The sequence below is a fragment of the Pongo abelii genome, chromosome 15 (genome assembly GCF_028885655.2).
Source record: "Pongo abelii isolate AG06213 chromosome 15, NHGRI_mPonAbe1-v2.0_pri, whole genome shotgun sequence".
NCBI lineage: Eukaryota > Metazoa > Chordata > Mammalia > Primates > Hominidae > Pongo > Pongo abelii.
The window spans coordinates 110,867,498-110,881,866 of NC_072000.2; the positions used below are offsets into that span (position 1 = coordinate 110,867,498).

Sequence of the window (14,369 nt, forward strand, 5' to 3'; positions counted from 1 at the left end):
TGAGGTGATATGTCATTGTGCTTTTGATTTGAATTCCTCTGACAATTAGTAATCTTGAGGACATTTTTATGCTCTGTTTTTCATGCATGTGTCTTCTGAAAAAAATCTATTCAGGTTTTTGCTGTTTTTATGAGGTCATTTGATATTTGCTATCGAGTGGTATGGATTATTTATACATTTTGATAGAACTTCTTGTCAGATATATAATTGCACATAGTTTTTTGCTGGGCTTGCTTTTGGGATTAACTTCAAATAAATCATTTCTGAATCAATGACATGAATTATTTTTCCATGTTGTCTATGAGTTTATGGTTTCATGTTATGTGTATTTTTGTTGATTTTTGTATATGGTGTTAGAGAAGGTCTAATTTTATTTATTTTGCATATGGATGTCCAGTTTTTACATCATTTATTGGGAGACTGTCCATCCTTCACTGTGTGTTCTTAGGATACAAAATCAGGAAGATACATAATTAAAAAAGAAAACAACAGATGAATATTCCTAATGAACATAGACCTAAAATTTCTCAACAAAATACTAACAAATAGAATCCAGAAGCACTTTAAAATGTAATACCTCATGATAAACCAGGCTTTACCCCTGGAAGGCAAAGTTCATTCAACATTCACAATTCAGTAACTGTGATTCACCATATAAGCAGGATAAAAGCAAAAAAAAAATGATTATCTCAATAGACGCTGAGAAAGCTTTTGATGGGATCCAACATTCACTCATAATAAAAACCCTCAAAAGACTAGGCATCAAAAAATACCTCAAAATAGCCGGATGCGGGGGCTCACGCCTCTAATCCCAGCACTTTGGGAGGCCAAGGCGGGCGGATCACGAGGTCAGGAGATGGAGACCATCCTGGCTAACACGGTGAAACCCTGTCTCTACTAAAAATACAAAAAATTAATCGGGCGTGGTGGCGGGCGCCTGTGGTCCCAGCTACTCGGGAGGCTGAGGCAGGAGAATGGCGTGAACCCGGGAGGCGGAGCTTGCAGTGAGCCGAGATGGCGCCACTGCACTCCAGCCTGGGGGACAGAGGGAGACTCCGTCTCAAAAAAAAAAAAAAAAAAAAAAAACCCTCAAAATAATAACAGCCATCTATGACAAAACCACACTCAACATTATACTGAGTGAGCAAAAGCTCAAACCCCTTGAGAACTGAAATAAGACAAGGATGCTCTCTCTCACCACTCCTATTGAGCATACTACTGGAAATCCTAGTCAGAGCAAGCAGGCAATAGAAAAAATAAAACGGAGCTGATATGGTTTTTATTTGCATCCCCACCCAAATTTCATGTCAAATTGTTATTCCCAGTGTTGGAGGTGGGGACTGGTGAGAGATGATTAGATCATGAGGATGCTTCACCCTCTTTTGTGCTGTTCCCATGATAGAGCCCTCAGGAGATCTGGTTTCAAAGTATGTGTCAACTCCCTCCTCTCTCTTCCTGCTCCAGCCACATAAGGCATGATGCTTCCCTTCCTGTCATGATTGTTGGATTCCTGAGGCCTCCCCAGCCACGCTTCCTGTACAGCCTGCAGAACCATGAGACAATTAAAAATCTTTATAAATTATGCAGTCTCAGTGTTTCTTTATAGTGTGCAAATAGACTAATACAACATCTAAATGGGAAAAGAAGTGGATGTATCTGTCCAAACTGATGATATAATTCTATACCTAGAAAATTCTAAAGACTCTGCCAAAATAATTCTAAAATAGATAAACAACTTTGGTAAAGTCTCAGGATACAAACTTAATGTACAAGAATCACTAACATTTCTATACCCAACTATGTCCAAGCTGAGAGTGAAATCAAGAACACAGTCCTATCCCACTTACAATATTCACACACACACAAATGAAATGCCTGGAAATACAGGTAACAAACAAGGTGAAAGATCTCTACAAGGAGAACTACAAAACACAGCAGAAATAAATAAATAAATCATACATGACACAAATAAATGGGAAAACATTTCATGTTTATGGATTAGAAGAATCAATATTGTAAAAATTATCATACTGTCTAAAGCAATGTACAGATTCAGTACCATTTACATAAAACTATCAGCATCATTGATCACAGAATTAGAAAAAATAATCTATTCTAAAATTTATATGGAACCAAAAAAGACCCTGAATAGCCAAAGCAATGCTAAGCAAAAAGAACAACGCTAGAGGCATCATGATACCCAACTTTAAGCTACACCATAATGACATGGTAACAAAACAGCTTGGTACTAGTACAAGAGCAGATATGCAGAAGAAACGGAACAAAATAGGAAACAGAAATAAAGCTGCACACCTAAACCGTCTGATACTTCATAAGGCTGACAAAAACAAACAATGTGGAAAAAAACTCTGTGTTCAGTAAATGGTGCTGGGATAACTGGATTCTGGCAGATATGCAGAATGCAAGAGTGAAGGAGGCTGGGCAGTTTCTACCTAGATTTCAGAAGATGTGTAGAGAACCCTATGTGTCCAGGAGGAAGCCTGCTACAGGACTGGATCCACCACAAACAACCTCTACTAAGGTAGTGCCAAAGATGGGGAAAGATGGGGTTGGAGCCCCGTTCAGAGTCCCCACTAGGGCACTTCATAGTGGAGCTACGGAAATGCAGCCACAACCCTCAATATCCCAGAATGGTAGATCCAAAGGCAGCTTGTACTCCCAACCTGGAAATACTTCTGGCGCTTGACTCTGGCCTGTGATATTAGCCTCATGGAATGTGCCCAGCCATAAGGATGAGATGCCTGAGGATTTTGGGACCCACTTTGTTCCGGTGTACCCTGACTAAGAACATAAAGTCAAGATAGATTATTTTGTAGCTTTAAGATTTAATGTCTGTCCTGCTAGGCTTTAGGTGTGTGTGGGGCCTTTGGCCAATTTATTCCTTTTGTATTGACAATATTTACCCAATGCCTGCGGCAATATTGCACCTTGGAAGTACATAACTCTTTAAAACATTTTGCCGGCACGCAGCTGGAGGGAAATTGCCTTAAGACCCTGGCGAGACTTTGTAATTTTCAGCTGGAGGTTGATCAAGTTAACACTTTTGGGAACTATTTAAAAAAAAGATGATTTTGCAATCTTACACACAAGAGTGAAATGATATAGTTTAGGTGATTGTCCCTTCCAAATCTCATGGTGAAATGTGATCCAAAATATTCGAGGTGGGTCCTACTAGGAGTTTTTGGATCGTGGGGAAAGATCCTTCAGGTATGGCTTGGTATCAACCCCATGGTAATTAGTGAATTCTTTATTAGCTAATTTGAAATCTGATTGTTGAAAACAGTCTAGCGACCCTCCTCCCCTCTCCTGTGTCCCCTCTCACCACAGGACACTGCCTGCTTCCCCTTTGCCTTCTACCATGACTGTAAGCTTCCTGAGGCCCTCACAAGAAGCAGGTGCTGGTGCCATGCTTCTCACACAGCCTGCAGATCTGTCAGCCAAACAAGCCTCTTTTCTTTGTAAATCACGTGGCCTCAGGCATTAATTTATAGCAATGCAAAGTAGACTAATACACTGCCCAAAGCAAGATACATATTCAATGCAATTTTTATCAAGTAACCAATATAATTGATTACGTTTCTAAAAAAATCCTTAAATATATATGGAATCAAAAAACAGCCTGAATAGCAAAAGCAATCCTAAGGAAAAAGACCAAAGCTGAAAGCACCACATTCCCTGATTTCAAATTATACTACACAGATACAGTAAGAAAGACAGCATGGTACTGCTACTAAAAATAATAATAATAATAATAATAATAATAATGTAACAGAATAGACAGCCAAGAAATAAAGACAAGTTTCTACAACCACCTGTTCTTTGACAAAACTGACAAAAATATGCAATGGAGAAACAACCCTCTATTCAATAAGTGGTGCTGAAAAAATTGGACAGCCACACATAGAAGAATAAAACTAGATTTCTAGTTTTTCACCATAGACAAAAATTAATTGAATATGGATTCAATATTTAAATGTACAAACTGAAGAAAATGTAGGAGAAATTTTTCGGGACATTGGCCTAGGCAAATAAAATATGACTAAGACTTCAAAAGCATGGTGTGGTAGGTTTGGTTATTCATTATATTGAAAAATAAAGATATCATGTGCTCTGGTGATCCCACTTCTTGTCATATATTCAAAATAAATAAAATTATTATGTCAAACACATGTTCACTGCAAGATTATTTGTAACAGTGTAGATTTGTAAAGTAATTTAATGACCAGATTGATGAATGTATAAAGAAAATGTGTATACATAAAACTGAATTTTATTAGGCTTTGAAAAGAAGGAAATTCTGACATCTGCAACAACAGGGATGGGGCTAGAGGACATGATGCTTAGTGGAATAAGCCAGATGCAGACAGACTTAATGATCTCATTTACGTGTGGGATCTAAAATATTCAAGCTCTTGAAAGCAGAGAGTAGGATAGTGGGTCACAGGCCTGTGAGGAGAGGGAAATAGGGTGATGTTGGTCAAAGAGTACAGAGTTTCAGTTGTGCAGGGTGAATGAGCTCTGCAGACCTAATGTACTGCAATGTTCTTGTATTTAATACTTTATTGTAAATGTGATTTTTGCTAAACGGGTAGATCGTAGGTGTTCTCGTGAGACACACACACATACACACACGTAGTACATTAAAAAAAAAATAAAATGGTAGCTCCATGAGAAAATGGATATACAAATTACCTTGGCCATGATGAGCATTTCACAATGTGTATCTGATGTGGTTTGGATCTGTGTCCTGGCCCAAATCTCATGTTGTATTATAATCCTCAATTGTGAAGGTGGGACTCGGTGGGAGATGACTGGGACATGCTTTCATGAATGGTTTAGAACAAACTCCTGGTGCTGTTCTCATGACAGTGCGTGAGTTCTCATAAGATCTAGTTGCCTAACAGTGTGTAGACCTTCCCCGCTTCCTGTGGTTCCTGCTCTGGCCATGTGACGCACCTGCTCCCCTTTGTCTTCTGCCATGATCCTAACTTCCCTGAGTCTCCCCAGAAGGAGAAGCCACTGCCCTTCCTGTACAGCCTGCAGAACCGTAAGCCAATTAAACATACTTTTTTTCTCAGATCCCTCAGTCTCAGGCATTTTTTATAGCACTGTGAGAATGGATTAATACAACATCAAAACATCAAGTGGGGCACCTTAAACCTATACATTATTAAAATATTTCAATTATACCTCAATAAGACTGAAAACATTTAAACTTATAATAAAGAAATGCATACTTCATATTTTCTCAATAAAAAGAAGACAACATAGGAAAACTTACACTAAGACATTTGTAACAGCTTTGTTTATAATATTCATAAACTGGAAGCAAATTTAAAGTCGATTTACAGGAAAATAAATCAAAATATTGTCATTTACTTTTTTAACAGACTGACTCAGATATAAAACCTCTCTCCCTTATCTCTCTCTCTCTCTGTCTCCATATATATGTGAAAACTTTGAGGTTTCATATCAGAGTCAGTCCATTACTTGAATAAATGAGAATATGTTGATCTAATTTAATACCTTAAATAGCATGAAATAACCTCAAAAAATAGCAATGTAGCCCATTACCAAATTAAGGTCTATAATGTTTGATTGCATTTATATAAAGTTCAAAACAGAAAAAAAATGGATCTATAGTGTCAGAAATCAAAACATTTCCCCATGCAGGAGTTGACCGCAAGCACAGAAAAAGACGCATGTTGCGGGGGGAAGGACTTGCTCTTCAGGCTACCTTAGGTGTTGGGAACAAGGGTATTCACATTTGACAGAAACTCTCTAGTGATAGATTTCAGGTCTACGCATTTTTTCTCATGTGTAATTTTTTTCTTATATAAATAAAACATGTAGAATAGTTTAAAATTCAGTAAACAGTAAAATTAATATTAAAATGCTACATGAAATATCAACATCATTATAGGAATTAATAAAATGCATTCAAGTATACCTACTAAAATTAAATCCCAGAAATCAAAAAGATAACTGTAACATCTGAAACTTATTAATGAATATATATTTCATAGAGAAGGAAAAAATTGTCAAGACATGTGGAACATGTATTTTTTCCAATCAAATGTCATTAAGTTATTTATACAATATTTTAACCTGTGTCATTGGTATAAATTACCAATATTTTTTGTAATATTACAACTGAGAACAATTTTTAAAGAAAAAAGGATATTTGACGCACATGAATGAAATGGAATGTATTTTCAATGTTGGTCCAACTATTACACCTCTAACAATACCATGGTTTTGAGTGGGGCTTGGAAAAAATATTTTTTATTTTATTTATTTACTATATTTTATTTTTTTGAAACGGAGTCTTGCTCTGTTGCCAGGCTGGAGTGAAGTGGCGCCATCTCGGCTCACCACAACCTCTGTCTCCCAGGTTCAAGCGATTCTCCTGCCTCAGCCTCCCTCTTTTTTTTAATTGAACAAATATTTATTAAGCACCTACTTTGTGCCAGGCATCGTGCTAGGCACCCTCACTGTGTGCTGTTCCCACACCACAGTCATCTGCTCAGAAATTAGAACCAAGAAATGGAATATTGTCGCAACCATACAAACTGGGGGGCAGGGGGCAGGATCGGGGATGCAGGTGATTCCCAAGCCAGAAAATGTACTCACAAGAAACCTGTTTTCCATCTCTGGGTAAGTCTCCACGAAACAGGTATTTTAAAGCTTCCCGATGTTTTCGGAGAGGACTGTCGTTCTCTCTGTGCGCCCCAAGGCTGGCACCTGGAGGACCTTCAAATACTCTGAATGCTATTGGATAAAAGGAGCCCGATGGCCTGGTGTAAAGAATATCAATATTTGGATGAGAAAATGCTTTTTTTCAGTTCATATGGTTCCAACAACCCTTATCAAAGAGATAAACATCCCTGGCCTGACTGCGTAAATGTTGAAGGTAGACCTGGTTCTGGATTCCTGAGTCAGAATCTTCCAGTTGTCCACAACCTCACAAGGCCAGAGAAGCGAGAGGAGATTTCTATTCTGGAAAGGAGTGAGTGCACGACACACTGCGCCTGCATTTACAGAAGCAACGCACACAGGGAACGTCCTAGCGCCATCTGGTCTCGCACACATGCTTAGGACTCAAGGTGGGGATCCCAGGCCTCTGCCAGCCCTAGTTGTTGGTGCCCAGCTTGGGAGGCCTGGGCGGAAGTCATGCAGGCCTGGATCTTCTGGTCCAGCGCCTCCAGGAAGCTCTTCACCTCCACCTCCAGGTGGCGCTGTCGGGATTTGCTCTCCTCAGGGCCTAGCTTTAGGGAACGCACTTTATCTTCCAGGTTTTGATCCTCTCTCTGCCGCCTCCATCTTCTCAGAGACACAGTCGCACTCTGTCTCACGGCCTCTTCCTCTGCTCCGCACTGGCCGTCGACTCCTACAGCGCCATGGACAGCCGGAAGTCGCTCTCCCGCCGGGTCTGCAGCTCCATCTCCCACCTCTTCCCGCGGGCAGCGCTCTGCGTTGAGGCCGTCTTCAGCTTGTGGTTCTCAGACTGCAGGTGCGTGTCGGCTGCAGCGGCCTGAGAGGCCTTTCCGTCGTCCGTCCCGTTGACACTGGTTGCCGGAGTAGAAGATGGGGCTTCATGCCCGGATTCTCGGGAATGATTACTCGAGGGCTCCATGTTCTCCTGGTTCTTGTCTTTGGCTATATTGGCCGCTTCTTCCACCTCCTGGAATTTATCTGCAAACTTTGTCAGCTGCTGCTCAGAGAAAAACTCCAAACCAAACACCGTGCAGGCTCTGCTGTCGGCCCACTGCCCAGACGTCTGTGACGTGTTGGTGAAGGTCATAATCGGTGTGACTGTGTTGTTTATGGTCACCTTGGCTCCGTCCACACTGACGATCCCATAGATGTTCCTTGTGACATCATAGAAGCAGGAAATGGTGGCCGCCTGTTGCTTGCAGGCATCCAGTTCTTCTTGGTGTTGGGGTCAATCTGGAAGACCCGCGCTCTGGGGGTGAAGATGGGCTGTTCTCCCATCTCTGACGCTGCTCCGGCGGCCACTCCGACCCGGCCTCTGGCGCTGGCTCTACGCCCGCTGGGCATCCGCTCCCCGCGCGGCACATGCGGCGGCCCCTGCGCGCCCGGCTCAGCCCTGGCGCCGCCCCATTCCGCCAGGTGCGGGCGGGCAGGGGCTCTGGAAAAAATCATTCTAAGAGACAAATTAAAAGAATAATCTGTAATAAGGAGACGTCAACATTCCATCTCAGAAAAAAACTGAAAATATGTAATACATACAATTGAAGAAACCTCGAAGCACAGGAAGGGTCTCATGTATGGTAGGTTGTAATATGTTTATTGTTAAAATTATTACCTTTGTGTTGTTTTGAAAAACTGAAGCAAAGTATAATGAAGTTAAGTGTTTTGTGCTTCTCTGGTATAACAGCATGTTGAGAAAACTGAAGAGCCCTGTAATCCTGAGGAGGGGGCCTAATACAGGAGAGAGAGGCTCCGGGTCTTGTGGACACACACGGGTTGCCTGCTTCTCCCCATCTAGGAGCTGCTTCCTGAAGCCTTCAGGAGGCAGGAGGCTGAATTTGCCTCTCAGGACAATCTAATCACATCCGGACAGGGAGAAAAACATTCATGACCTAGGACAGATAAAATATGTATAATTAAAATTACATTGAAAATTGAGAAATTTTGGTTGTATTTATAGTGAATAAAGCTATGTTATGATTTATGAATGCAATATAGAATAATTGAATCGAGCTGATTGACATATATATCACCTCAAATCCTCAAATTTTTATTTTTGTGTGTGTGACAAGGACATTTGAAATTTGTTCTTGGCTGTTTGAAAATGACCAATACACTATGTTTAAGGTTACAAATAGACATCAGTTTATGTATACTATAGGCAATGATTGAAAGGAGTTATGGATTACTATAATTTGTATGTTTCATTGTTTAGGACATATTTTATAATTGTTATATATTATAATTTTATTATAATATTAAATATAAAAGACTACACATTATAAGTTTGTGTATTTACACATATGTCTATAGATGTAAATTAATGTCCCTATAGCTATGTAGTAGCCGATATAAACGGATGTTAACAAAACTCTAAAAGAACAAGTGCAAATTATTAGGAAGAATTATTTCTTGAAGGTATGTATTTTTAAAAAATAACCTTACAAATAAATTAAAAATTAATAAAACACAATTCCCAATAAAAAAGTTCATAATAAATAACCATAGTAAAATATCGCAACCTAATAAGACTCCAGAGTCCTGCAAAAATGAGCCCGCCTCCTGCAGCTGAGAAAGGAAACCACCCGCATGGCCCTGCAGGGAGGTTTGTGTCTGGGCTCACACTGACCTCCCCTCACTGTGTCTCTAGTACACTAATACAGGGCCATGTCCTCGGTTTTCAGGTTGTTCATTTGCAGATGAAGAGTGTTCTTGGCGTTATCTCTGGAGGTAGTGAATTGGCCCTTCCCGGAGTCTATGAGGTATGTGCTACCCCCATTAGGATTAACTTGTCCAACCAACTCCAGCCTATTCCCTGGAGCCTGGCAGACACAGTTCATGTAGTAGCTACTGAAGGTGAATCGAGAGGCGGCACAGGAGAGTCTCGGGGACCACCCAGGCTTTGCCAAGCCTCGCCCGGTCTCCACCAGCTACACTTCACACTGGATACCTGCAAACACAGAGACACCCCAGTGAGAAACTGCCACACATATCCACTGTTTCTCTCACTCATGTCCACTCACACTCAACATCTCTAGTTCTCTATAGATCACCTTTTAAAATAGCAGCAAGGAAAACCCAGCTCAGCACAAACTCCATGGTGAGTCCTCTGTGTTTGGTGCTGATCACCGAGTGAAAACACCTGGGAATTCTGGGGCGGGCTCCTCTCCCAGAGCTGCAGGGTTTGGGCTGGCCTGGTTTTTATCAGCAGAGAGTGGGCCCTATCTGCATGTCTCCTGCTATATAGCAAGCTCAGGGGTGGGATGGCTGAGGAGAAGGCAGTGCCGAGAGCGGATTAGAGTGTCCTGGAAAACACTGGAGGTAATCCTATCTCTCTGGAAAATATAACTTCAGATTATGTGATTGTGCCTTGGTAATCATTTAGCAGACATCAGCTTTTTTAACTTTTACATATTTGCAGAATATATTTAATGCAAGTGTCAGTGCTACATTTTTAGAGAAGATAAATTACATACAGAACAAAGCTGTTGTGCAATGTGTCCAATATCACACATCTGGCCAGAGTTAGCCCTATTATCTGTGCCTGTGCCTCTAAACACTGGAGGAGACTGCTCCTCTGAGACAACTCCAGGGTGGTGTGGGACATGTCTAGAGAGGTTTTCAGGATGTCCCTCCTGTCATAACAACTTTGTGTAATTTTGCCTTTTCTAGTGTTTACCTGAAATCTACAATCAGTGTTCACATGTGTGTATTTTCAGGAGTCCTTGATTATTCAAGTGTCAATATTTATCCATTTCTTGCTGTTTCTCAGCCAATATATTCATTTTTGTTACTGCTTTATTAAAAAAAGTCAATAATGAAATCAAATTGATAGTGCAGCATTTGGAAAATGTTGATATATGTGTGCAGTCATTGAATCAGCACTTCAATCATGTTTTAGCAATTAAGTTAACCTCTAATATTTTATCTCACTTGTCTGTAATTTTATTTCACCACATTGTTACTCTCCCCACCCTATTTTCAGAAAAATTCAGATCTTGTCTATGTTAACTTAGAATATTGCATCTTCTACAATTTGTACAAATGAAATCACATGAAAGTGACGGTGAATTCTTTAGCTTCCTTCACTCAGCAAAATTATTTGATAATGTCCTCATGTTCTTATGTGAATGAGGCATGCCTTGATTTCAGTGGTTCATTGTATCTCAGTACGTGAATATTTCTCAAATTGTTTAACAATGCACCAAATAATGGATACTTCATTTGTTGTCTTAGTTTCTGAATTTTATTTAGAAATCAGATACTAAGCATTAGAATGTAAAAATTGAGAAAATGATATTCTGACCTCGTTAACAAAAAACATGAAGAACTACAAAAAATAAACCCCTCACCATATCTGAGTTGATGTCACAGAGAGAAAAAATATCCCTGAAATCTGAGACAATAGGGGCCTGCGGAGAGAACTAGGGCGCATTTATTAGAGTACCTGGGGCAGGTGTCCGCTCATGGCATGTTATTGAAGATAGGAAAAAGCTAACCTGGAAATGTTTTATGAGTTGTTGAGGATGTGTGTGCTAATGGTGTGAGAGTGTGAAACTCCTGGCACTTGCAGGCTTTTCCTACAGAATTGGGGAAATCCCCAAACAACTCACCCACCTGCTGTCCTGTGGTGTTGACTGGGGAGGAAGAACAGCAGCTCCGTTCAATGCAGAATCCCCCTTCACTATATGCAGGAGACATTTATTAAATCTTGTGTCCTGTGGGCACTGGTAGAATCAACTAGAATACAAGGAAACAGAGGACTTCAAGGAAACTCTACCCAGAATCACCTCCCTTCTCTTTCCTGAGGAATGAAATCCTGAGTCTGTGGGGTAAGGACAGTGGGTCAGAAGCTGAGGACACTGACGAAAAAACAGTGTGGCTGGGAAGAGACACTGTGACACTGGGGAAGGGAAGGAACAGGAACATTTGGAAGATCATGCATCAGAGCCAGTCTCACCACCCATAGCGAAAAAGGAGGCTCAGTCAGAAGGTTGGAAAACGTGCCCATGTCCAAGCCCCTTCACCCCACAAAGAATCACCAAGTAAATGTGTCAGCAGGATGCACCTGCCACAGCTGAAAGAGACAACCTTTCTCTGGGGAGAATGAAGTGTGAAGACCCAAAGCCAAACAGGGGCACAAACACAGTTATCACCGGAGGAACCTGAAGTTTTTTGTGAACAGGAGAAGCTGATTTCAACTCTGATAGCCATGGCAACCATACACTTGAAACCCAAGCCTGACTAGGTTCACAGAAACGTGGTTAATAAAGGCCCAGCAGAATGTAATGTGTGATCATCTCCAGGAAAAAATAATAATAATTACAAGAAAATAAATTACAGGTGAAATGCAAACTGAAATTCTACATGCATTAAAATTTCATTAAAGGTGAACGGCAAATAAAATTCTGTCTGAAAAAAGATCTGGAGAAAATGTGTTGTAGCACATTCATGTTTCAGGGCACATTTTACAAAGATTCTCTGCGAGTAGCCGTGTGATATGCACTCAAAATAGAAATCTCTACAAAGAAATAAAGACTGTAAAAATGGAAAAATCAAGATGAATTGCAGTTTTTAACATTTGTAAGTGCTATAAGATATAACTGTATAAAGCAATAAAAATTTACATATTGTATTTTACAGCATATGTAAGTGCAAACTGCAAATAAACAAGCAAGAAGGTGAGAGGAGGAATTCAAAGCACACAGTCACACTGTCTCTGTTCTTCATATCAAGGCCATCACAGGACTTACATTAGAATCTAATTACATACAATTCTTATTTTAAATCTTATGGTAACTATACAATATTTATAAAAAGGGAATTAAATACCATGTTAATAGAGAAATAAACGTCATTATAAAATGTTAATTTAAACAAAAATTAACTGAAAAAAATAGTGTTGGTTTAAAAATAGAATTTATTGCTCATGCCTGTAATCCCAGCACTTTGGGAGGCTGAGGCAGGTGGATCACAAGGTCAGGATATTGAGAGCATCCTCATTAACACGATGAAACCTCATCTCTACTAAAAATACAAAAAATTAGCCGGGCATGGTAGCGGGCACCTGTAGTCCCAGCTACTCGGGAGGCTGAGGCAGGAGAATGGCATAAACCCGGGAGGCAGAGCTTGCAGTGAGCCCTGATCGCACCAGTGCACTCCAGCCTGGGTGACAGAGCGAGACTCCTTTTCAAAAAAAAAAAAAAAAAATTTATTATAGTTGATTTTAAAAAGCAATACACAACTATTACCTATGTACAAGAAAGTTACTCTACATATTCACAAATAGAAAAGATAAATATGAGAAAACATGGATTATAAAAACATGAACCAAGAAAAGCTATAGTAGCTGTGTAAATTTAAGACAAGGTAGACATCAAAAAACACTTTCAGGACTTAACAAGGATATTACATACTATAAAGTTATCAGTTTTTTTAAAGACACCAAAAAAGACAACAAATATATAATAGATGAAGAATGCACTATTCATTGTGATTTACAGAACAAAAGTGATAAAGGAAGTAAAGATGTCAGTGAGACCATGCACGTAAGGGTGTCCTGGGGACTGTGAAGATTCTTTGTATTCATGGAGGGCACCACTGGGAACTTCTTCAATTTCTCCCCGTTGCTGCCTACATCAACCCTGGTCCTGAAGCCTGCTGGACCAAGCTTAGGCTGCAATCAGTGAAGGTGAATCCAGCGTCTTTGCAGGAGAGACTCAGATAGCCCCCAGCTGTACCATTATTTCCTCTGTCTCCGCCAGTGAACTTCACACAGGACTTCTGCAAACACAGAGGGAACAGACTGAGAACAGCCTCATCTGGAGCAGCCACAGCTGAGCCTGATTCACAAGGACACTAATATTGAGAGTGATGAGAAGGGAAGCCCAGATCAGCACAGACCCCATGGTATGGATACTGAGGAAGGCACAGGTGTTGGGTGGCTTCTCACCAGCACCACTAGGGACAGGGGGTGAGCTGCTCCTCTTGAGTGTGGGAGTGACCACATTTCCATGTCTCCCTCCCTGTGAACATGTGTTTGCTACTCAGCAGCGATCATCCCCCCTCCACCTGTGGATTTCAGGGAGGGCAGATCAAAGGGTTCCTGGGATTGGATGCTCAGAGTTAATCTGCAAACTACACTTTCTTTTTCTCTAATGAGGGCACTTTTCAGGTGTCTTTATAGATGAATGTTTATCAACAAAATAACCCAGAAACTACATGAAAATAAACTTTTCCCAAAGGAAACATATATCTGTCTGTAGTCTCTGCGTGTAGAGCTGTAACCACTGTTCTTAACAAGACAAAATATTCATGTAGAATTTAAAATAAAATGCAGATCTACACATTGTTATGGCTAGAGTCCATAAGTGCTTGTATTCTGAGCTAATTTTGCTACACAGCAGTTCAGCATCAGGCATATATGCTTATGTGAAGAAGGAGTCATTGTGGGGCATGTGTGTTTTTCTGAGGGAAGAGTCCACATTGCAATGTGTGTGCTTGTCTGAGGGAGGAGTCCACACTGGGACAGATGTGTGTACATGTCTGAAAGTAATTGCCCATTTAGAGACAGTGTGAGCTAGACTGAGCTGGAGTTTGAGGAAAACTTTTCTCAATTAAGAGATTATGAGAAT

The 14,369-nt window shown here is 40.5% G+C and overlaps 1 long non-coding RNA gene, 1 pseudogene and 1 gene segment (V, D, J or C); 1 reads left to right on the forward strand and 2 right to left on the reverse strand.

Annotated features, from left to right (window-relative positions):
• LOC100938028 (immunoglobulin heavy constant mu-like) overlaps positions 1-9,906 on the reverse strand; it is a 478,283-nt gene extending 468,377 nt beyond the window's left edge. The window contains exon 1 of the C gene segment in view: positions 9,878-9,906.
• On the reverse strand, positions 1,259-8,225 carry LOC129049955 (homer protein homolog 2-like; annotated as a pseudogene).
• On the forward strand, positions 7,891-13,980 carry LOC129049958 (uncharacterized). The gene is made up of 3 exons (XR_008513429.1): positions 7,891-8,315; positions 9,420-9,497; positions 13,239-13,980. It is a non-coding gene; the product is annotated as an uncharacterized LOC129049958 (long non-coding RNA).
• The last annotated feature ends 389 nt before the right edge of the window (positions 13,981-14,369 follow it).